Here is a 26,452-nt window from a genome sequence, read left to right on the forward strand (position 1 = left end):
GATTTGGCTGGTTAATAGCTGGATTTCTCTATTATTCTAGACTTCAGAATTTGGGATTATAAATCTTCTTCCCCTGCTTTTTAAAACTTCCCCCTCCTCCCCACTTCCCAGGAAACTGTTCCAAGGTGAGGTAGAAGAATCTGTACCCATCCGAGCCTCTTTGTCTTGCTTTGGTCTGTACTTCTGCTATTAAGTCGTCTGAAGAATCTTTTGGCTTCTACAATAAGCCTCGTGATAATACTTAATGGTATCAGGTGCCAGGAACCAAATGTGAAGTTGCCCTGTCAGTCTCTCACAATACATTTTGTCCCTGCATATGCCTCTTCTCACCTGTGCAGACACTGACTTTCCACCTCACTGCCAACAGTAGACACCTGTCACATTGTTTGTCACAGACACATCTAATATGACTGCGCAACACAGAAAGTGTCGAGCAGTCTGTGTCTGTATAAACTCTTAGGTGAGGGTCCTCTTTTTCTAAATACAAAGTGTAGGCAACCTTACTTTCTCTCTCTCTCTGCAGAGTTCCAAAGGTAAGTGTGGAAAGAAGAAGAAGAAGAGGAAGAGGAAGAGGAAGAGGAAGAGGAAGAAGAAGAAGAAGAAGAAGAAGAAGAAGAAGAAGAAGAAGAAGAGGAGAGGAGGAAGAAGAGGAGGAGGAGGAGGAAGTGGAGGAGGAGGAGGAGAAGAAGAGGAGGAGGAGGAGGAAGAAGGAGAAATAAAAAAAACAACAACTAAGCTCTCATAATGTGAAGTGAAATAAAAATCTTGAAAAAAAAAAAAAAAGGTGACTGTTAACACAGCTATAAATACTAGTATACTCACCAGTTCCTGGGACACTATAAAATAGTCAAACTTTGCTTTAGTATAGTCAGTAGATTTATTTATAGCCACATAAATCATCCTTCTGCTCATTTATTTAAGAAAGCCATCCTGTAAAAAGTAGATTTTGATTATATTTTCCATTTGGGTGCATAAAAATGGAACTTTATTCTTTTAAGCATCACTCCTACATGTACTAGTATTTGATTTTTTAAAAGACAATGATGTCCCCATATAACTTTATAGTTCAGGGAATGCACATATTGCTTCTGTTCCTTTAACTTATGCCTCTTATAGTTTGTCCTCCTTGTAGCTAAAATGGGGATATCAGGAATTTGGATGTTGAAAAAAATTTCTTTTAGGAAAATTTCCCCAAATCGCTAGAATTTTAATCAATGGGGCTAGGTAATCCATTTCCTTGGAATCTTACACATTTCTACAAGGATTGGGGAAAATATGCAATGTTCCTGTGTAAGTCTTAACCTGCTTCCTCTGAAGTCCAAGTATAATTATTGTATCTTGGAAACAAATTTTCTTTTTATTCAAGGACAGGAATCAATTTGTTCCTTAGAGAGATTTGGACATTTGAACCCATTAGTCTTCACTAAGTTGACATTGGATTTCAGAGATCTAAACTTCCTATCCTCTGCATCAGGTAAATCTTTACCCAGATTTAAGGACTAGAACCAAATGAATGCTTGTATACAGTAACAGAAGTAATAATATCATGTGTATCTTTATAGGGTGATAATCAAATCAAAGATTTAGAGGACACTTTGTGGGTGTATACAGATTTAGATTTGGGGCTCTGGTGGTTGACTATCTAGTTTCAAATCCTGATTCTGCTTGTGAAAATATTAACAATATCATTAGCCCCTTTATATGTCAGCTTCTCTTAAAATGAGAATACTAGTAATCATACTATCTATCTAATAGATTTGTTGTAAGGATTTAGAAAGTTAATTTATGTAAAGCATGTATAAATGGTGGCTGGAACACTGAAAATAATCAATGATTATTAGTAGTAATCACATTTACTGATCATCTACCGTGTGTCAGGCACTGTTATTATTATTATTACTACCAGAGGCCCAGTGCACGGGGCGGGGGGGGGGGGGAGGAGGGGTGTCCCTCAGCCCAGCCTGCACCCTCTCCAATCTGGGACCCTAAATGGCAGTCAGACATCCCTCTCACAATCCAGGACTGCTGGCTCCCAACTGCTCACCTGCCTGCCTTCCTGATTGCCCCTAACCACTTCTGCCTGCCAGCCTGATCACCCCCTTACCACTCCCCTGCCAGCCTGTTTTCCCCCAACTTCCCTCCTCTGCTGGCCTGGTCACCCCTAACTGCCCTCCCCTGAAGGTTTGATCACCCCCAACTGCCCTCCTTTGCAGGCCTGGTCCCTCCCATCTACCCTCCCCTGCTGGCCATCTTGTGGTGGCAATCTTGTGTCTACATGGGGGCAGGATCTTTGACCACATGGGGGCAGCTATCTTGATCTTGTGTGTTGAAGTGATGGTCAATCTACATATTACTTTTTTATTAGATAGGATAGAGGCCTGGTGCATGGGTGGGGACCAGCTGGTTTGCCCTGAAGGGTGTCCCGGATCAGGGTGGGGGTTCCCTTGGGGCGTGGGGCAGCCTGGGCGAGGGGCCTGTGGTGGTTTGCAGGCTGGCCATGCCCCCCGGTGACCCAAGCGGAGGCCCTGGTATCTAGGATATATTTATCTACTACAATTGAAACTTTGTAGCCTGGAGCAGAGCCAAGCCTACTGCTCACTCTGTGGCAGCAGCCATTTCTGTTGGGGTCTATTCACCTTCTATAATTGAAACTTTGTAGCCTGGAGTGGAGGCCTAGGCTGGCCAGGGCAGGTGGAAAACTTGGCTTCCTCCATCACTGGGGGCAACCCTAGCCTGCTCTCTCCAGCTCTCTGGCTGCCGCCATTTTTGTTAGGATTTATCTTCTATAATTGAAACTTTGTAGCCTTAAGCGGAGGCCTGGGTCCAGCCAGGGTGTGCAGAAAGCTTGGCTTCCTCTATCGCCGGGGAAACCCAAGCCTCCCTCCTGCTCTCTCCATGGCTGCAGCCATCTTGGTTGGGTTAATTTGCATAATCGCTCCTGATTGGCTGGTGGGCATGGCTGGTGGGTGTGGTGGAGTGATGATTAATTTGCATATCACTCCTTTATTAGATAGGATTCTCTTTTTCTCGTTGGTGACTCCTTGAGAGTTATCCCTGCAGATAGGATTCTCATCTTGTTGATTCAAATCTCAAGAGGAGTGGGTAAGCAGAAAGCTCCTCCTGAAATTCCAAAATAGAATGAAAAAGCCACCTCATGTGCTACCTGATCCATTGAATTCTCTCTGACCATAGAAAGGGGACCAGCTTCTTTGCATCCTGCCCACAAATACCCTTCAAGCCAACTGCAACATAATAAAGCTCACCATGCTCTCAGAACCAGATACCATCCCAGCACTGCTGTATAAGTAATCATTGTCCATTGTAAGGTGGAACTCTCACCATCTCAGTCTACTTTGGGATCTGGAAGAGTTCTTTATTTTATCTCTTTCTTCTCTCTAATAAACAATCCTCTTAGCTAATAAAAGAGTAATATGCAAATTAACCATCTTTGTGTGACAAAATGGCAATGCCCATAGCCACAAGATGGCAGCGCGCAGTCCTCTCAGGCCTGCCGGAGTCCCCTGGACCCAGGGAGGGCTGCTGCCCAGAGGCCCTCCTGACCCTTTATAAAAAAACAAAAACAAATTAACTCCCCATGGTGTGATCCCATACACACACACCTGCAGCCTCGGGTTTTAGCCTTGGAAGTGCCTGTACCCCCACAGAGCGATCTCCTCCCAGCGGCAGCCTGGTGTGTCAGCCTGGGAGGTGCCTGCACCCCCACAGAGTGATCCCCTCCCAGCGGCAGCCTGGGGTCTCAGCCTCAAAAGCACCTATGCCCACATGAAGTGATCCCCTACACACACACCTATAGCCTCAGGGTCTCAGCCTCAGAAGCTCCTGCAACCCGGATGAGTGATCCTGCCCCACTGGCAGCCTAGGCGGTCCGCCTTGGAACTTCCCTTGCCCCCAACCAAGTGATTGGAGATGGGGGGGGTGGTGGTATCTGGGTGACGCTGCCCAGCAAACCTCTCCCATTGGGTAGAAACTTCTGACCAGGTTAGGGAGGTAAATGGGTTTTGTTTAAAATCTTTACAAACCGCAAAGAAAATATCTGAGGTAGGGTTTTACATCAGAAGTAACTTACAACTAATTTCTGAAGGCAAATGGTGACATTGCAGTTACATTACTGGAGAGTACCCCATGGTCTGGAGGTTGGCTCTGCAATGGCGGTGATGAGCGCTCCCTGCCCTCGTTCCTCAGCACCTCGGGAAGGGCTTGAGTCCACCCAGGAAGGCCTTTTCCCCTACAGTTTTCAGCAAGGCAGGGAGGTTTTGTAGACATGAATAAGAAGTGCCCATGCACAAGTCCTAAATATGCCGGGGCCAGGAGAAATGACAAACAAACCGGGAAAAGAGCAAAACCAGAAACACCACAGATCCCAACTTAGATCATCTTTTTCTTCAGATGACAGTGTGTTTCCCTCTTCTTCGTCTTCTGGAAGCAAGACAGATTCAAGTACTGACAATTCTACCAACAGAAAAGTTAAGAGAAAGAGATGACAGAAAAGGAATAAAAGGAGAAAAGAAAGAAAGGACAAAAGATGAAACATCAAGAAAAAGAAAGAGAAGGAAAAAGGAAGAAACAACCACATGATATCACCTTCCCAAGGTCTCATGAAATTCCTGTTTAAGGAGTTTATTTTATGACACTTTTAGTTTGGGTTTACATTTTTACTGGTTTGTCAAGACCACAGCAGGTACACTGACCAATATGTGTTTTGGGTTTTTTTAATACATTTTATTGATTTTTTACAGAGAGGAAATGAAAGGGATAGAGAGTTAGAAACATCTATGAGAGAGAAACATTGATCAGCTGCCTCCTGCACACTCTCCACTGGGTATGTGCCCCCAACCAAGGTACATGCCCTTGACTGGAATTGAACCAGGGACCCTTGAGTCTACAGGCCGATGCTCCATCCACTGAGCCAAATTAGTTAGGGCTGTCCAATATGTTAAAGAAAAAAACCCTATCTAATAAAGAGGGAATATGCAGAGGAGGGCATTTGGGGGTGACCGGGCTGTTAGGGGAGGGCAGTTGGGGACAATCGGGCCAGCAGGGGAGCAGTTAGGCGTCAATTAGGCTGGAAGGGGAGTGGTTAGGGGTGATCAGGCTGGCAGGCAGAAGTGGTTAGGGGCAATCAGGCAGGCAGGCAAGCAGTTGGGAGCCAGCAGTCCCGGATTGTGAAAGGGATGTCTGACTACCTGTTTAGTAGTCGGACATCCCCCAAGGGGTCCCAGATTGGAGAGGGTGCAGATTGGGCTGAGGGACACCCTCCCCCCAGTGCACGAATTTCGTGCACCGGGCCTCTAATGAAATCATAATTATTTAGACTTCTGCATAAAAGACATGCCTTCTAAATCTTTTGATAATTTCCATTGGCTATTCCTATGAGGAAATATATATATTTGTGAAGAGCCCATTGCAATGGAAAGAGTATGCTAACATGCCTGCCCTATTGTCCTTTCCCTCCCAGTAGGAAATCTTGATGGACTGGACATAAATAACCAGAATTTCCTTAAATAAGATATGTATCTTTAAAAGCCTGGGACAAAAAGCAGAACTACTCTGCTTTCTCTACTTAAGACCAGGCCATTCCTGCTCAGGAGCTATCATGGACTAGAGAAAGAGAGTTAGGTATTCAGAAGATAGCTAAGAGTATTAGTCAAACTAAGATACAGAGACAAAGAATGATCTGTTTAATATCACATAACACTTGAATGTCAGAATAAGTTGGAATATTTCTCTAGAACAGGTGTGGGGAATGTCTGGCCCATGGACCATGTAAGGCCTACAAAATCATTTGGTCTGGCTCTGCCAAGGCATTAGGGGTGAGTAAATGAAATGTTTGACCAAATATAGCAGGCTAATTTTTAAGTTGGTAATTTTGTATGACCTGAGAATGATTTATAAATATCCAAATGGCCCTTGGCAGAAAAAAAGGTTTCCCACCCCTTCTCTAGAATATTACTCTAGAGTGAGGCATGCATGATTCCTATGGCAACATCAATATAAAATAAGATTACAAGAAAAATAATATTTCCGTAAGTAGATAATCTGTCTTGAGAGAGAATTAATAGATATAGATACATCAGGGGTGAATCAGGAACCCAATAATGTGAGATAACAGAACAATCTGAAAGAAATTGCCAAAATAAATACGGTTGAAATGATTCAATGAATTACAGAAACCACAAAAGGGGATGAGTATTGTAGTGAGGAACAGAAGAAAGAAAATACTAAAATCTTTTGAAAGTGCAACACAGTCAATGAAATATTTTTTAAAAGTCAGTAAATGGATTATGTAGATGTAACTAAAGAAACACTTAATGAACTGGAAGACAGAACTGAGAGAAGTGCCTAAAATATAGCACAGAGAGAAAGAGATTTAGGAAATATAAGAGAGATTAAATTCATGAAAGATCAAATGAAAACTCCAACATCCTACTATTAGAAAATATAGAAGAGAATAGAGAAAACAAAGAAAAGAACAAAATTCTAAAAGATAATAGTTGGGAATTTTTTTCAGATTTAAGTGATGCAAATTCTTATATTTAAGGATCCTAAGCAAGAAAAACAAACAAACAAAAATCATCACCTTGGTTCATCAAAATGAAACAAAAAATCATCAACTTAAATAAAAATGTTAAAATCAACAAATTACTTTGTAAGTAGAGCCCACAAAATAATAAATATAATAGCCATACAGTGAGAAAAAAAATCAATCTCAATTTATTTATCTGGGCAAATCATTTAAGAGTAGAGGAAAGACATTTTCAGATAAAGAAATTTTGAGGAAGTTTACCACTCAAACTATCACTGGCATAACAACTAAAGGATATATTTCAGTGTGGAGAAAGTAACCCTAGAAGAAAGGAGTAGTATTTAAGAAACAATAGTGAGTAAAAGGAACCGGTATGACATGGGTAAATCTAAGTAAGCATACTGTCACTACTACTAGTGCCATCACCACTACCAACTTGTTTGTGGTGGCTTTATAACAAGAATAATATCTCACACCTGTCAGAATGACTATCATCAACAAATCAACAAATGACAAGTGCTGGGGAGGATGAAGAGAAAAAGGAACCCTCATGCACTGCTGGTGGGAATGCATACCAGTGCAGCCACTGTGGAGAACAGTATGGAGTTTCCTCAAAAAACTAAAAATGGAACTCCCATTTGATCCAGTGATCACACTTCTAGGAATATATCCCAAGAAACTAGAAGCATCAATCAGAACGTATATATACACCCCTATGTTCAAGCAGCACAATTTATAATAGCTAAGATTTGGAAACAGCCTAAGTGCCCATCAGCAGATGACTGGATTAAAAAACTGTGTTACATTCTGAGCACTGGCACCTTAGAAGGCGGCGGTAGCCTAAGATCCAGGGCAGCCCGCTCCCTCCTGGTCTCTCCTTCCTTCCCAGTGATCAGCATGAAAGCCTTCAGTCCAGTGAGGTCCATTAGGAAAAACAGCCTTTCGGACCACAGCCTGGGCATCTCCCGCAGCAAAACCCCGGTGGACGATCCGATGAGCCTGCTGTACATGAATGACTGCTTCTGCAAGCTCAAGGAGCTGGTGCCCAGCACCCCCCATAACAAGAAAGTGAGCAAGATGGAAATCCTGCAGCACATCATCGACTACATCTTGGACTGCAGATCGCCCTGGACTCGCACACCACCATTGTCAGTGGCCCAGGCAGAGCCAGGCATCCTGGACTCCGCTGACCACCCTGAACACAGACATCAGCATCCTGTCCCTGCAGGCTTCTGAATTCCCTTCTGAGTTCATGTCAAATGACAGGAAAGTGCTCTGTGGCTGAATATGGTGGCCAGGACTTTTTTTCTTTGCTTTGCACAACAACAAATCCGCAGGAACTTATTTTTCAAACTCTCACAAGGAGGACAGAGCATTGAATGGGCATTTTTAAAACATGGAAGCAAGACTCGGAATGATCAGCCCTCTGCCCCAGAGTGTGTTTCTGGCCTGGACTGTGAGAGTAGTTATTTATAAAAAAGGACTTTTCAATGCCCTTTCTGAAGTCGGAAGGTTTCTTTATATACTCTCCCCACCATGGAAAGCAAACACTTTAAAATCACAAGGAGTTGCCCAATTTCAGCAGATTTTGCCTTTTTTTTCAAAGGTGGAGTGTGACTACCAGAAGGAACCAGTATTCAGTTACTTAAAATGAAGTCTTTTGGTCAGAAATTTACCTTTTGACACAAACCTACTGAATGCTGTGTATACTGAATGCTGTGTATACGTTCATAGTGAAACCTTATGAACTCTTTAACTAGTTTGCTTGTATAGTGGCAGAGATGTCTATTTCTGCAGACAAAGTGTAAAGATGTACTTGTTGTGCTAAACACTTTATAAAAGTTTAGTTGTACACTTACCCTTTTATAAAAAAAAGTAAATCAAGTGTGTTTATTGAATGGTGATTGCCTGCTTTATTTCTGGGACCAGTGCTATGATTTTTATTATGCTACTAGAGGCCAGTTGCAGGAAGATTCCTGCAAGAATAGGCCTTCCTTGGGCCTATTCCTGTAAGAATAGGGCTTCCTGTGGCTGGAGCAAAGCAGGGAAGGGAGCAAAGCCCACCGAGGCAGGCTTTGCTCCTGTCTCAGCTGTCTCGTTCCCTCCCGTATCCAACTCTGCTGCCTTGCTCCCTCCCTTCTCCACTGCCTCACTCCCTTCTCTGCTGCTTCACTCCCTTCTGCAGCATTTGGCTTCCTTCTACACTGCCTTCAGTCTTCGCTTCACACCGGTGTATGCAAATTAACCGCCATCTTTGTTGGGTTAATTTGCATACTCACTCCTGATTGGCTGGTGGGTGTAGCAGGGGGGCGGTCAATTTGCATGTTTCTCTTTTATTAGTGTAGATGTTATAACTGAACCCAAATCACTACAAGTTCACGTTTATGTAGACTATATAAAGATGATAATAAACCATGTCTGGAGTAAAAAAAAATACACACACACACACACACACACACACACACACACACACACTATGGTACATCTACACAATGGAATACTATGCTGCTATAAAAAGGAAGGAACTCCTACCATTTTAAACAGCATGGATGGACCTGGAGAGCATTATGCTAACTGAAATAAGTCATTTGGAGAAAGATAAATATCACATGATCTCACTCACTGGTGGAATATAATGAACAACATAAACTAATGAACAAAAATAGATCCAGAGATGGAGAAGCATTGATCAGATCATCAAACCTCAGAGAAAAGGTAGAGGAGGGTTTGGGGAGGGGAGAGATCAACCAAGGGACTTGTATGCTTGCATATAAGCCTAATCAATGGACACAGACACTAGGGGGGAGAAGGCATGAGCGGGAGGTTGTGGGGGAGGGGGCAATGGGGGAATAAGGACACATATGTAATATCTTAATCAATCAAGAAAAATAAATAAATAAAAACAAAACAAAAAAAGAAAAATAACCAAAATTTTCTTAAGGCTTATAAACTAGATATTAGTTTTGTCCATATTCTACAACTGAGGAAAAGGAGGAACATATTGTGACTTGCCCATATTCATATAGAGGCAGTATTTGAACCCAAATCACTTATCTATTGAATCTATGGTCTAAATCACCTTACTCTTCTGTTGCTAAATGCTATGCAAGTGAAGTGTGCAACCTCCAAGTCACACACTAACAGGCTGATGCTGGTTTTCTATGTTGCCTTTGTCTCTTTTCCGGAATGCAGATGTAGAGACCTATGATCAAATTATTTTTTCTAATTCTCTTCTTTTTATTTTTAATAATAATGTTCATCACAAGCTACTCAAGACTCATGCCAAAGTGCTGGCTCTAAAATGAAATAAAACAAATGACATACACATGATTGTCTGAGTATTGGCTACTAGATGACCATTTATACATCCCTTGTCCTTTACCTCCCAGCAGGTACTTGAGCAATACTTACTGCAAACATTCTAAGTTTTCATATAAAAAAGCTTCAATTGTTGATACTGGAAATAAATGAAGCCCAAAGCATTTGCATTAGATATTGACATGCATTATGTGGTGCTTGGGCAATGTACAATTTAGAAATTAAACATAGTTTGTGTTCACTATTTGATAATGGGAAAGGCAAACCAGGGTTACATTAAATTGGTGGATAATCCACATACATCCCATATCCAGATAACAAGGTGATGTTCATAAAATTGTTGATCTTAGGAAATATGAAAAAAAAATAGGTTAATTGCCTGTATTCCTGTCACAAACCACAGCCAAGCTCTCTTTATCTCAGAAGTTGCTCCCTTTCTATTGTAGGTCAGACTGAGTCCCCAGAACATTGACATCATTCTTGTTATTGTTTTCTGAATAGAGATGTTCATTTCCTGAGAGTGCCAGTCTTTTGCTTTACATTGAAACTAAATGCTACCAATATGCTCTCTGACGTTTTATGCTCTCTCCATGAAAATCCTGGAAACAATATTCAGAAAAATACCTTTGATATGAGCAATATCATCAGTTACAATAATAAGAAAGCTTATTATAAGCAATAAAAACGAGAAAGTAGCCACAAAGCATGTATACATAACTTGAAGCCAAAGAGAATCAGAAGGCTTCTAAAAAGTTATACCAGAAGAAAGACCATATATTTGTCCTGTTAAACCAAGTTTTAAACTAATGAAGAGAGAACTCTATCGTGTATGATTTCCAATTATTTAACGTGGTGTGGTTGATAAATGTAATGTCATCCTATATTAGAAATGGAAATATCTGGATTTTAATTCTTGGCTCTGACATTAATTGTCATACATTAGGCAACTCACTTAAACCATAGATGATCTCATGTAGATTCTCAGTGTCTTTTTTTTAATTTAAATTTTTATAATAGAAGCTGAGACTAACAAGCTGTACAACTTTGGAGTAATAATACCTGCTGGCAAGCTTATACCTACTGCTTATTTTCCCCACTGTACTTCTCTCCTGCCGGGCTTGGCCAACCACCCACCTGTTAATTTCAAGCAAATGAATGTAGATAACAATGTATTTCCTGTGTATTCCTGGGATTCAAGAAGAGAATTCACAAGGGAGGGCTGGTGGAAGAGGGATGGGAGGCAGCAGTCTTCAGCAGCATATATCTTAGCCCAATTCAAGCAGAGAGTGAGCCATTTCATCCAAGGGAGGGCATGAGGGGGGAGTAAAACATCCCAGAGGGAGTCACCGTGCTTGATAGATGTAATTTCCTAAAATGTATACCTTGTTGGTGTTCAGAAGATGAACAGAGAAAGGTCAGTGCATCAAACGAGAGAGAGAAGGACAAAAGGACAGTGAGTTACTGGCCAGCGCTGCCTATTCTAGGAGGGTCTGTAATACCACTAGAACATGCTTGACTCATTACTGAGTAAATTAAATAGCCACAGAGGTGAACCTTTAGGAATAACACCATCCAGCAAGTTTTTGAATCATCTTCTCCTTGACCATCTCTCATTCTTAGCTACTGCTGGGACAAGGGGAGTTCGGAGTGGTGTAGGATGCTGGTTGCTTTAGGAGTTACTCAGCGAATGGTGGTTACTAAAAGTGGCCCTGGGGGAGCAATGATACATTTAAACAACTACAAGAAACTCTTGGCCTTTTCTCCTCAGCCTCCGCTCTCCCACTGCAGTTAAAGGAACATTGAGAATAGCAGAAATAGCAACCCCAAACTGCCCCCACCCCCACCCACCAGATGCAGAAGAGACTTTGGGTAGCTTGACTTACATCATAGGAAGATGATTATATGCATGGCTCAAAGGAAAAACAAAACTAAAAATATTTATAGGTTATTATAATTCTGCCTATCCTAATTCATTCTCTCCCCCCATATGTACAACACCTGACCAGGATTCTTGATGACCAGTTCCAAACAAAGTTATTTTATCTTTACAACATCAAGTTTGTTTTAAGTTATTTTTTTCTTTTACTACAAAAAAACAAAACAACAACAAAAACTCCAAAAAAAAAACTTGTGCGAAAGTGTCCTCTTTAATAAAAACAGTAGCAGATAGATTTTGGTTAACAATTATAAATCCCAATTAAAAAAAAAAAACATTTTATTCTGATTTTTGATCGGCTTATTTGTGTATGTTTTAGACGTGGAGGGTCAATAAAAGATGTTTTTATTCATCTAGTTGTTAACTATTACTCCCTGTAATGGTTCAGCAGTTTGGGTTTGTTATGGACTGAATTGTGTTCCCAAAATTTCATATGCTGAAGTCCTAACCCCCAATGTTTAAAGAAAGGGCCCTTAAAGCGATAACCCTACTCTTTTTTGGCTCAGTGGATAGAGCATTGGCCTGTGGACTGAAGGGTCCCAGGTTCGATTCCGGTCAAGGGCACATCCCTGGGATACAGGCTTCATCCCCAGTAGGGGGCATGCAGGAGGCAGCTGATTAATGATCCTCTCTCATCATTGATGTTTCTATCTCCCTCTACCTTCCTCTCAGAAATAAATACAAATAAAAATAAATATAAAAAAGAGATAGTTAATATTAAATGAGGTCATAAAAGTGAGGGCCCTAATCCAATAGGACTGGTGTCCTTATAAGAAGAGGAAGAAACACTAGGAGTGTGTAGTCACAGAGAAAAAAGCCATCCAAAGGCCCAGAGAGAAGGTGACCATAGGCAAACCAAGGAGGGAGGCTTTAGGAGAAATCTAATCCCTGACACCTTGATCTTGGTCTTTCAGCTCCAAAACTGTGAGAAAATCAAGTTCTCTTGTTTAAGTCATCCAATATGTTGTATTTTGTTGTGCAGCTTGAGCTGACTAATGTAGGGTTGTTGGTAAAAATAATAGTATTTGTAGAATAAGAGACATTCAGATCCATAAAGAACCTTAGAGTTTATTTGGATACAGAGTTCTTAACCTGGAGTTCAAGGAACTGCCATAATGATGGCCATCTCTTTGCATATCTCCTTATGTTGTGTACAATTTCTATGGTTTTATATTATAGCCTTAAAAATGCAAAATTACTTCCTGAAACTAAATTCAATTTAGTCTTGGTGTGCATTTTTTTCTGGAAAGAAATATTTCTTCAGATTTTTAAAGAAGTTTATAATCTCCAAATGCTGAAGAACCACTGATTACTTCAAAAACCCTCATTTTACAGATAAGAAAACTAAATTCTAGAGAGAGAAAGTGCTCAAAAAATGCATAAAAACACTAGTAAAAATTAGATACAAATCCCCTGCCTCCTAATTTGATTGTTATCATGTTCCTGATGATATCTGGTTACTAGTGAAGAGTGCACACACACACACGCGCACGTGCACCAACACACTTTACAACAATACCAAAACTTGTTTTCATAGAAATTTAGCATTTCACCTATTTCTCCTGAACTCAGCTAAGGTAAAGAAGTATCCTTCAACCTTTCAAAGTGTATCAAGATATAGATGATACCCAAATTTTAACATGTTTATTTAGGTGGTAGGGTTGGTAAAATTTTTTAACGTATGCTCATACTTGCACAGTATGTTATATAGATGTGATGTTTTTATGAGTGACAACATAGGTTTCTATACATGTGGCTAATAAGATAATTCCATTAAAAATGTTAAGGCTTAACCTTATAACTTCCAAGTTGCTATGAATATAAAGTCTTGTGTCCTTCCACTTACCCATAGTCAAGAGACAGTGAGTGACTGGAAACCCATTTCCCTAGTAGTCCATCTTTAAGAGTGGGGTCAAGCATATAAGCCAGAGACAGTGCTACACACACACACACTCACATACTAGTACACACACATACACGCAAACACACACACATACACACTCCCCTCCCAGATGGAACCCCAGCAGTAGTCATACAGGCTGGTCCTAAAAGCCAATAACGAAAGAGGAGGCTGAGAGCCCCTTTCACCTGGTTAGTCTCTGTGCTGATTTTGACCCAGGAACCTCCCACTTCCTCCAGGCCTCCATGAATGTCAATAGCCGTTTGCCTTCTCCAAAATACAAGGCTCTCTCTGCTTTGAAGGGCTTCTTATATGTGCAGCACTTGCAGTCAGCATGATTGCCTCCCTGTCTACATTTCTCCCCTCCCCTAATTCCTGAAGCAAAAGTGGTCATTTCCACTTTTTAACAAAATACTTATACCTTTCAAAAGTGTTTGCAAAAACTTTTTCTTCTTTTCCTTCTCATTTTTACCCATGTCTCAGAATTCAGAGTACCTCCACCTTAGCATCCATATTGCAAGGGTTAATGTTGCATGAGGGAAAATTTCAGAATTGGGCCCTTCACTTGCCCTTTTTAGGAAAGCTGTGGGAAGGAGGGATCTGAGAAAGCAGAGCTGATGGTCATTTCATGTAATACAGACTCAGTGCTTCTTACCATGTGTTAACCAGCATGCCAGGTCTGCCCCATATCTTGTAACCCCTCCCCCACCCCACTCCCACCCTGTGTTTCCCTGCTGCTGATGTTTGGGCTACCCTAAGGCATAATCTCAACTCCAAAAACATGCTTCTCTCTTTTCTCCCACCTAATCAGCATCTGAAGTCACACAGACTGGGTGGCATTTGGGCAAGAGAACGGACAATAAGTAGGAAAAAAACTTCTTGATCACTAGTCCCTCACTGCCAGATTCTCAGACTTCCAGACCCTCACTTCAGTACCCTTCCCATCCTCACTCTACCCTCTCCTCAGTACCCCTTCTCATCCTCACTCTTTCTACCCAACTACAGCTGCTGCTTGCCTGTGGGGCTTGGGTTTCTTTGGAAGCCAAGGAGAATATATGGTGCTGAAGAAAACCCATTCCAGAAGGTAAACTCATGACTTCCCATCTTCCTAACCTTCTCCTTTGTAGGCAGGTCTTCATTCTCTGCCACTCCCCTGTACCTCTCCACCTCCAGACTTTGATCTCACCACTCCTCTGCTTATCTGATCCCCTACCTATCTCAGGCCATTAAAATCCTCAGGCATACTCAAAATGTTTTCTTTTCTAAGAAATGTTTTCTAATCTTCACGTCAGAATAAATCCCTCCTTCCTGTGCTCTTGCTAAATTTCTAGTGTGAGGCTGAAAAGATCCTCTCTGTGAATGCTAAGCTGCATACACTCCTATCTCATCCTTCTACAGAAGATATTGACTGTGGAGAGTGCATCTCAATCAACTTTACTTACTTTTCTGACACATAGAGGCTTGGGTGCTCCACAGAGACTTCCAGGCTTCTCTCCTTTATTAACCATCAAAGCCCCACTCCTTCAACTTCCATCCCTTCTCCCCTCAACTCCCCATCCCCTCTGCTCCTCTTATTCTCCTCAAATATATCTAACTATCCTCTTCACTCCATTCCAGGACATCTAGTCCAGCACCTCACCATACCTTTTCCAGCTGGAACCCCTTTCTTGTTTTTGAATCCTTTCTTAATCCCCACCTTGACCCAGATACAAGAACTGCCCTGAATGGAATCTTTGGAGCAGAAAGTGGTGGTCGGGTATCCCAGATCTTGTTACCAAATGTTCAGTGGTAAGAAATGTGTTTGTGACATCCCAAACTAAAATTCCAAACTAGAAACACATCCCTTAAGAAAGTATTTCCTATGTGACCAGGTACTTGATTATAGTAGTTCTAGACTAGATTATTTGAATGTCCTGTGTTAATTGGTATTTGTGTTCTGGATATAGAATACATTCTGTCTCTGGGAAAACATAATGTGAGCTCTGTGAATTCATAAAGTAACTTTTGAAATACAACCCTTTTGAAAACTGAGGCCTGCATGCTCTTCTGTTAACGCTGTGGGAGGCAAGTGGGTGGTAGTATGACTATGATATCTAGCTTTCTATTTTTGTAATGTGGCAAGGATGCTGAGGAATTCAGCCCCCAAACTGAGAAAGGCAGAATAGCACCCGATACTTAATCATGCAGAGACAATATACACCTATGTTGTGGGTTGCTGTGGGGGTAAGGGTGAGGGACTTGTCAAAAATACTCCCCAATACAGGCCTCTCTGTCTTCTGGCTTAGCCTAGTTCTGTTAGCCTTAAATGAAGACACATTTTCTTTCCTATTTTATTTTTATTATTAGTTACTTTATTTTTACTGCTCTATTTAGACATATCATCTTTCCTACCTGTTAGGATCCTAAGACTTACCTGTCTTTTATTTTTCATTCTAACAATGTTACTGAATTTTGCCTAGACCCTTGTAAAATAGGATATACTTATATATGAATCACTTTTAAACATATAGTATATGATAGGTTGATATGTGGGATATAAAACTAAAACTAATAGACACAGACAACAGTATGGTGGTTACCAGAGGGAAGGTGGTTGGGGATAGTAAAGAGGGCCAAATATATGGTGATAGAAGATGGTTTGACTTTGGGTGATGGGCACACGATGCGATATACAGATCATGTATCATAGAAATATACATTTGAAACCTATATGATCTTATTAACCAATGTCACCCCAATAAATTTAATAAAAAATAATAAAACATATAGTATACATATATATTTGTTTATGCTAAACATGACTGGTATCTCTTTAAGATAATAATAGGGAAGATATATGTTTTTACATATCAAAAATATTAGAAAAATACAAAACAAAATAATACATTTGTAAGTCTTGAGAAAATTTCAGGGCAACTCATAACCCATGACATTCCAAAGTTCAAGTTCATCAGCAGTTGCCTTTGGTATAGTTGACTGAGTGGTATTGTGCACCCCATGACAACTAAAGAGAAAGGTAGGGAGAAGGAATAGAAGAAATAAAATGGACTTTCTTACCAAGTGCTTGCCTTTCCTGTAACATATTAAAGATATCTAAGCACTCCATCCAGAAGACCCCAGAATACCAATCTTGGGCTCAGTTTTCATTCAATATTATGATTCCAAGTGGAAGAAGGAAAACTGGGTATAAATATATATGGGGGGAAAACTGAAGCACTACTCATGCCAGAACCATAGTGATATTCTCTACAGAGAAGGGTCTTAGAAAAACACCAGAGAAGCTACACTTGCTGACAATAGAACTAGTTCTTCATTGGAAAGACAGTTTTCTATATGAGACCAGGTGAATCAGAAGGTAGAAATAACGTTTGGAAGTAGAACTTCCGACCAACACCCCCTCTCCTGTGGCTGTAAAAAGCAGATAAGGAAGTGCACTCCTTTTGACTAGCTTATTTCACTTCCACACTGACACATGGTGTTCCTTATTTAACATCATAAACAAAAGCTCCTAGTTTCTCCTGCCCCACTAAAGGGACTAACTAAAGATAGGATATGGGACCATTTTATAAGTAAGCACTCAGTGACTACACAGATTATAATTTTTCTCTGTTCAATGGCCTCTTAACTCTTTCTGAAATGTGTCCACTTGAAATGGCTACAGAAGAATCCAGAAAATAAAAGGCAAGAAAACACACACACACACACACACACACACACACACACACACACACACACACAAATCACCACTAAGATGTCTCTCAAAATCAGTTTGCTTGAAGACATCTGACCCTACTGTGTTTGGCATAACCAAAATATATTTTCAGTTTGTTATATTCCTCAAAGAGGAGAGATGGGTGGGGAGGGTTAAAGGAAAAAGCCAAATTTTCTTTTCTAGAAATACTACCTACACTTAAGCACCCCTCTTTTCTCAGCCTACCTGTCTTCTCCCTCAGGAGAATGTTTTTATTTGGGTGTCTGATTCACACAATATAGTAGGAAGAGTTCAGCCCAGATTCATCTCCCACCAAAATGTAAGGACTAGTTAAGTAAGTTTGTCACCAACAATGAGCCAAGAGCTAAAAACTAGCTTATTCCACTTCCACATAAAACCTGGAGAAGTAACTCTCAGAAACATGATAAAATGACATATTTTGAAGCTCCTCTAGTTATTAAGTAATAGCAAAGCTGAGGCTGGAATTAAGGAAAGGAATCAAGTCTGAATTTGTAGCAAATGAAGGAGAACAGATTGTTTTTAAAAATTTATGGCCTTCTGCAGAGAATTTTAAGCATGAATGTGATAAGAAAACACCAAATAAGCTGGTGAAGCGGGGAGGGGCATTCAGTATAATAAAGATTAAGTCACCAATGCTACAAATTCTGACAACTAGAAGCAGGACGTACCCTGCCTTTGTATCCCAGTCATTACTATCGAAAACAGGTCCACTTACTTTCTCCTATAAGAAGTCCTTAACCTGGGATCCAAAACATTACAAGGAGAATAGTCATAACTCATTTGTTTCAGTCTGTTTGGTTTACATAAAACAATAGAAAACATTTAAAATGAAATTTCAAGAATCATTTATCTCCTTGTACAATTTCTTGGCCTATAAGCCAATTTCTCAAGGACGATATGCTCATTTTATGCATACATTTAAAAATCAGATGTTACCCACACTGTTTAAATCATTCCTGAGTTAAGTCATTTCTTCTCCTGCATAATTGTTTTTACTTCCCAAATGCACACGCACATTCCCACATGTATTTGCTGTTGATAAAGTTTCTTTAAGGCAGACATCTACCTCCAACACCATGTCACCACCACTACCACCACCGCCGCCATGACCACCATCATCACCATCACCATTACCAGGGATAAGACAGTGGTTGTCCATAGAACTTCTAGCACATGCCTCTTTAAATAGCTGACATCTGGAAGAACTATTTGATACTTGTTACTTACACTCCACTCGGCATGAACGGAGGTTGGCAGGGAATTTAGCAGCATGTCTTATTTTTAAAATATCTCCCACCTCCTCACCCTCCCTGCCTTCAGAGAGAGGTTTAAGCAATACACTCTTATTTTCTGTTGCATGAGCCTACCATATACTTCCCAGACATGGAAAGCTTTAAAAAGGGACCCTAATCTTTTGTCTAATGCCAAGGTAGGATATCCAAATTAAACACAGATAAGACAGAAGCCAAAACCTCTTAATTTCATGGATAAACTAAGATGTGAACTTCATAAACCTGAAGTCAGCCAGCCTCTAATGTGCTTCTCTCTGACTGTCTGTCTCTCTCTGTCTCTTTTTCTATCTCCCCCCCACACACACACACAATCTTTTAAAAATTCTGCCCACTCCTTTACTGCAATTCCTTCAAAGAAAGATAATTATAGGTTAAGAGAATTAAATTGACTTGAAAAATTAATGGGACATTTTAATTCAAATATGACCTGAGACAAAGCCTCCTGCTTTGCTTTGCAGAAGCTAGGATCTCCAAAAACTCTCCTTCCTATTCCGGATGCTATGAAATCAAATTAACAAATATCAGGAGGCTAATGCTGGCCACTTAAGTTCTTGTAGAACCTAGATCCCTTAATGGTGAAAGCTTCCACTGATCTATAGAATACCTGTTTTCAGTATCTCAAAGAGCAAATTAAACTGAGAGGTATGTGGAGGTGCTAGGGGGCGCTCTACTACAGGAAATGGCATTGGCGATTTAGCATGGAGCTTGCAGAATTTGGGGAGCTCCCTGTAATTGTTAACAGTTTGATAAGTATTATCACAAAAAAAATAGTGATACCTGAAGTTGACTAATGACAGCAGTAATTATTATTAGGAATAGTGCTACAAACAAACAAACTGCTCTCAGAGCTGAGAATTTTACCTTTCCTTGGAACAGCTCACAGTAATTTATGCAAGCAAATTCTATATTTCCTCATAACATTCCTTTAGGTAGATGAAATATTCTGGGAGGGTGTGTGTGTGAAAAAGAGAGAGAAAGAAAAGGGTACAGGGAGGGATATAGAGATATGGGAGAGGGTAAGAGAGAGAAAGAGGAAGAGAGAGAGAGAGAGAGAGAGAGAGAGAGAGAGAGAGAGAGAGAGAGAGAGAGAGAGAGAGAGAGAATAGACAAGAAACAGAATGCATTTAATATGGCTAGGCAAGGTATTCACCTTTAAACAATCCTGAAATCAAATTTTGTCTTTCTATTTTCCTAGATTACAAAAGTTCAAAATTGGGGAAATCTGATAGAATCATACTCTAATTAAAAAATAGAAGGATATCAGTCTAAAGCAGTTTCTTGAGCAAAGACTAAATTAAAACCCATTGTCTGGAGAAGAAATGGGTTTAGCAACACTTCAACCTAAGTGCCAGGTTATCATACTTATCATATCATTGGTCTTCAGGTTTACTGTGCACCCACTTCAGAGTCTATGATCCTTGCCATATAACAGGGTGTTGAAAATTACATTTAAACATATGGAGATAAGAAATGAAAATAAAAGTAATAAGAATAATAAATAATAATTTATAGTTTATTGTATGTCAGGTATTATAATAAGTGCTATGCCTTAGACTGTCTCATTTAACCCTGACAACTCACAATAGCTATAATTATTCTCATTTTATAAAGGAGATAATTGTGGATTAGAAAGATTAATGACCTGACTAAAGTCATATAGAGATTAAATAGCAGGATTTGAACCCAATGTCCCTGGATCTGGAAGTCATACTCTTTATCTGTACTCTACAGATAAAAACACCTGACATGATAAGCAATCTGTATGTATTAGCTATTATTAACTAGTATTATTTCCTAGTGCTAGGATGATCTGGCTTCTTCTGGAGAAAGTTCAGAGTACCTCTTGAATGCTGAGAAAATTCCTTTCCAGCCTTAGAGGCAAAAAACAGTTGAACCAGATGGTCTGGGCCATTTCCTGGCAGTGTGACTTCGTGGTCATTTCTGTGCATTGGGTTTAGGAGGACTGGAGAAGAGTTCCATTTCAAAATAGGGGCACAAAAATCCAGGAAAGCTTCCAGAAGGAAGAAATCATTGATTTGCATTTTATAAAAGGAGAAGCCATTCCCTTTCAATGAGACAGGCCTTAACACTATCCTTGGGATGTGGGGGAGGGGAAATGGTTTGAAGTGAAACTACCCAACTAAAGCAGGTAAATAAAGTGAAAGAAAAGGTGGACTCAAAGAGACATTGATTAAACAAATAAATAATAAATGCTCCTACAAAGCTCTAGCATTATTTTCACTCGGTTACTGCTCTGAAGCCTGCATTACAAGACAATTTTTTCTTCAAATAGTTCTTTCTTTTCCTTTCAACTGATTGTACTGAAAGCATGATAATGAACTTAGCCTGGGAGACTGGAGTCCTGGATCCAAGGGTAAGTCTACTTTCTCCCTGGCCTGTCTGTGGGCTCATCACCTGCTTAGCAACACTTCAATCTAAGTGATCAAACTTCTTATGCAGGAAACAAATAAACACAGTTAATGTTTTCCCTTTCTTCTTCTTGAGTTTCTACAGCAGAGTGCAAAGGTAAAATATTCCTTTTCAAAGTCTAAAATTATATCTGAAAAGTCACCAAGAAGCCTCATTAAGTAACAGTCTTTGCAAATGAGCTGATTTTCCTTGTTGCTTGAGACCAGTTGCTCTTTTTCCCCCTGTAACAGACAACAGATTGTTGAAAATGAGTTTCTGCTACACAGTCCTTAGAATCAAATAGGATTAACAAAATATTCTGGGGCATCACTAGATATCATGCACTCTTGCTGCTGTTATAGCAGCCGGACCCATTCTGCTGATCTCGATTCTGGGAAGGGCCAAGGGCACTTTTGGAAGAGGGTCTTCAGGTTACACTGAGGGGTCATGGGAGACACATATGGCTCTCAGACTTTCCCCCAATTCTTGTCTATAGGAATATGGATAGCCAAGAAAAGAGAATTTAGACCATGGAATAGAAATGATGAGGAATGGATTCATTTGTGTCATAGTGTTTATTATTTTTAAATGATCTCATGCTAATGAAATCAGTGTAAACCTGTGAGTTAAAACCAGGAGGTTACCAATGTACTCCAGTTAGAGGAACTCTATAATCTGTCTTAATGCATTAGTATTCACCTGCTTGAATAGCAAGAAATCTAGCCTTGCTCAAGGATCTCCCTCTCCAATAACTTTCCATAGAAATTCTTGAGAGAGAGAAGAGCTTCTTACATCTATTGGATTTCCAACCCCATGCTCTGGAGGCCACATGTGTCCTAGAAAACCTTTACTGTGTCCTCACAGAGCTGGCAATCCCATCTAGACTAATGCCTTCTAGGGCCCTTGTCCCTTTATTGCCATTAGTAACACACCTTCCTCTTGTCACAGTGCATTACTTTCAGAAGCCTCTCCCACAGGAGAACAGGGAGGCCCGCAGTGACAAGGTACTTCCTTTTTCAAATAATGATTTCCTCAAAATCCACAGACAATGCAGAGAACGAAGGTCTATGGAAGTTTAGAACCAGCTTCAAACTTGACCTGGAGCCACCTTTTTCCTTCAGCATCCAAGTCATGCTACTTAGTCTAGCTCCTTGGTCAAGTTGTATCTTTGTGGTGAGTCTCTCTTAGGGATCCCATTTTCTCTTCTTTTGGTCTGAGCTCCTGGCAGTCCTTCAGGTCTTCAAACAGATCTCTATGAGTCCAAACCCCATATGATGAAAATCAACAGATGTGGTTGGGCAACTCTTGTCATGTATTCTGAACATTTTCATCACAGTTTAAAAGTTCTACAAATGGTGTATGACAAGGAGGAGGCTAATCTTTCCAGATCCGAGTGGGAAGGTGTGTTCTGGCTCCAGAAGCTGGTGGAAGAGTTTTGCTTCACCAGCCCCTACTTCTCTATTGTCATTGGCTTGTCATTCCTTTGGAGGTCTCATTCACTTCATTCAGTGGACTTCTTGAATCATCTTACTTTTTAAATCCCCTCTGAAATCCTGTCAACTCTCTCTTAAATCTGAGATAGTTCCATCCTATTTCTATTTACCTACCCCTCTCTTAACATCGAATCTCCTTCACACAAATCTTTTGGGAAATCATACAAGCTAAAAGGAGAGTCAGCCCAGCAACTGTGGCTCAGTTGGTTGAGCATTATCTCATGCACCAGGAGGTCATCACTTGGATTCCTGGTCAGAGGACATATCCAGGTTGCTGGCTTGATTCCCAATAGGGGGTGTGCAGGAGGCAGCAGATCTCATTGATATTTCTCTCTCTCTCTTCCTCTCCCTTCCTCTCTCTGAAATCAATAAAAACGTATTTTTATAAAATAAAAGGAGAGTCTACCAATTATTTAAGCCAATTACAGCTTAAATAATTGGGAGGAAACAAGACATCAATAGCAAGATCTCACAAAAGTGAGAATATGTTTTCCATATAAATATCCCTGGTAATTAAAAAGGAACATGACAGAAAATGGGTATATTGAAAAACAAATAAAAAGTAAATAGACTTCATTGCTAAGTGTGTTAAGTAAGAAAGGTTTCCTCCTGAGGAGTATCCTCTATTAAGATCTTGGAAGATAAAACTAAATTTCTGATTATTATGCATTAGTGTTATGCCAATCACCTTGACATCCAGGTCTATCTCATTTGAAGAGGTGGGACTAGAGGCATCTGATTTACCTGTTTCCTTGGGCAAGGCTTTGGTTAATACAAATATATATTGCATTTGACTCAATAAATAGTTCTTGTTTTGGTGGAAGGGATTTGATATCCAGTGTTATAAGCTCTAGGTGGGTATTGTCAGGTAGGGAAAGTGAGAGTTAGGTGCAATGAAGCTGAGAATATCTCATTTTCAAATTTTACTTTGTTTTTGTTTTTCATCAATTACCACTTAAATATGTATTCCACCCACAACTCTCTCCTCAATGATATTGGTCCATATTCTCTCCTTTGATGACCTCATGTAAATCATTCTATGGTTTCAGATATTGCCTCTAAGTAAAGAACTCCAGATCTATGTCTCTAATCTCATCCAATGATTTGAGCTTTAACCACCTGCTAGACTTATTTCTATAAATGTATCACTCACCATCTTTATTACTACTTTCCTACCCTCATATTTCCCCAAACTTAGTGTATTCCACTCCTTAGTCAATGACATCTCAATTTTTCCATTTACTCAGGCTCAGAAATTTAAAATAATTCCTCAGTAGGTTCCCTTCCCTCTTCTTATCTAAACTGCAGAATTGTTTATTTCAAGAGATCATTCCCTCTGGTCCCTTCTTCCCATTACCAGAAACATGTTTGGTCCCTCAATATGCTTTTGTCTGAACAAATACAAAAGCACACGGATGTAATTCTTAGTTGCCAACTCTTTTTTAGAATAGGGCCTGCTATGTGGTTTCCCCAGAGAAATCTTCCTAATGCACAGCTCACATAATTTCACTTTTTTCTACAAAATATTTCAGTGCCTGCTCACTGCATACTTACACAGAGTCCCAACTGTGCTGGGTTGTATGGTGTGGCTGCAAACTGGGTGAAGGAATGTAACAGATGCTGCTGGAAAGGGAGAGAGACAGACAGCAGACCATGATGAGCCTTGTGAGTGATAAAGCATTTGTATTCCATCCTGAGGTCACTGAAGAGTCATTTGGTATGTGTGTGTGTGTGTGGGGGGGGGGGGGTGAGGCGCTTTATAGTGGGGCCAGAAATTGATCATATGTGGATGCTAGAGAGTTCACTCTGGGGCTGGTCTATTTCATAAGCACTGAAAATCATGAGGGCGTATGGTGGTTTATAAGTGGTGAAATGTGAATTTAAAATGTTTTTCATAAAAGCCAACACACATACACACACACTCACACACACACACACACGTGTGTGTGCACACACATGCGCGCACACACACAGACATTCAGACACACTCACACACAACTTAAAGCATTGTAATGCAGAATAATAGAGGTAAAAAAATTCTCAAGTCTTTCAAGAGTCAAGGACATAAACCTGAAGAGCAATATAAATGCAAGTTAAAATATAAAAGAAGCTTATTTATGTTATCAAAACTTCAGAGAAAAACATATACATAATGCGAGAAATAAGTGAGAAATGGATTCAATGAAAATGAAAAAGAGTAAGGAAACTATCTAGCTTTGGGCTATTTCCATTTTAAAATGAGACTCTGAAAGTTAGAAGGAAAAAATATTTATCATTGAAATGGAAAAAATAGGTGATAATTTTCTGCCATGGAGAATATATGTGAAGAACCTTGTTGGTCTTTCTTTACAGAAAAAGACCTGCTGTGGAAGGTTCCAAAGATGGGAGGGTTTGATTAGCTTTAGGAAAGTGGACTTGTGAAGTGGGGACATGAACAGATTATTCCATTATTGCTGCTTAGCATGGCAATAAATATTTCACTAATTTTTTGTGACCTCTTCTTGATTTAGTGACATTTAACACCAGAAGTGAGAAATAAGACTGCAGAATTTGGAAGCAAAATTGTTCTTCTGGTCCATAAGCTGTAAGGCTTTGAAAATCTATCTTCCATTGGGAGTGATGATATTGGGTAGTGGGGGGCGGGGTCTGTAAACGGGAAGTTAGAAGGGGAGAAAAAGAGATATAATGAAATAGTACTGTGTAGCACATCTAGCTTGTTTTTGTTGTTGTTGTAGTTAATTCTCACCTGAGGATATTTTCCCACTGAATTTTAGAGAAAGTGGAAGGGAGGGGAAGAGACACAGAGAGAGAAACATCATGTGAGAGAAACACATCCATCAGTTCATTTGCCTACTGCACACACCCCAGCCAGGGCCAGAGATCAAGCCTGCAACACCGAGGTATGTGCCCTTGACCAGAATTGAACCTGCTACCCTTCAGTTCAAGGGCCAAAGCTCTATCCACTGATATCCAGCTAGGGCTAGCTTGGTATTTAACTCTCTTTCCTTTATAGCATGGGCTAGATAACCAAATGCTTCCAGAGTTCAAGTAGGTAATGAAAATTCATGATTTAAGAATTCCTGTGCTTAAGCATTTTCATATATAGCTTTTATTATTAAGTAAAACTGGCTATGGGCTTTGGTGTTGCTGAAATGATAGGAAATGGTGGGAACTGCAGTCACCCAAAGAATGTTTAAAACAACCATGACTCATCTCTAGCAAATTTTTGCCACATGGGAGTGCAGGCCCAATATTGCAATGTCATCTGAATTGCCAAGAGTAGCTGATGATTTTCATTTTCATTGGAAATATTTCAGTTTTTAAAATATCTCAAAAGTATTTTTCAATCTTGTGTCAGAAAGAACAAAACTCATGTGAAAGCCCCATCGAGCCCTGCCATGAAACTTTAGAACAGAGTTAACCTGTATCTTTCATTTTCTGAGACCTACATTTCCTTTCAAAACTCCTGACCTTTCAAAAAGGCCAGGATGTGAGAAGAGGCAGAAATTCGAGTGTCAAAAAAGGCTGTTCCTGTGTTTGAGGACCACAGAGGAAGGGAGAGATTTGTGCTGGATAAAGACAGGCTGTATTTGCCTAGATGAAGAGGATGGGTGGGTGTCCTGGGCATAGAGTGGGTAAGAGCCTTTGACAGAGCTGATACCACACCATTTGTATCAAAGACTCTCACTAAGGCTTTTTCATTTGGCTCCCGGAAACTACTCTACACACGAGGGGAGAAGGCTTGTGGAAAATTCTGGCGCTGGAAATAGGTTGGTCAGGCTGGATTCGAAATCTGAGCTTCCTAGGACAAAATCATCCTTGGTGAG

At 40.2% G+C, this 26,452-nt stretch overlaps 1 protein-coding gene and 1 pseudogene across 5 annotated transcripts in view; one reads left to right on the forward strand and one right to left on the reverse strand.

Moving 5' to 3' along the window:
* Nucleotides 1-26,452, reverse strand: part of NRXN3 (neurexin 3) — a 1,497,182-nt gene that overhangs the window by 555,651 nt on the left and 915,079 nt on the right. The window lies entirely within an intron of this gene.
* LOC103283528 (DNA-binding protein inhibitor ID-2-like) lies at nucleotides 7,442-7,829 on the forward strand (annotated as a pseudogene).

The sequence above is a fragment of the Eptesicus fuscus genome, chromosome 5 (assembly GCF_027574615.1).
Source record: "Eptesicus fuscus isolate TK198812 chromosome 5, DD_ASM_mEF_20220401, whole genome shotgun sequence".
NCBI classification, from domain to species: domain Eukaryota; kingdom Metazoa; phylum Chordata; class Mammalia; order Chiroptera; family Vespertilionidae; genus Eptesicus; species Eptesicus fuscus.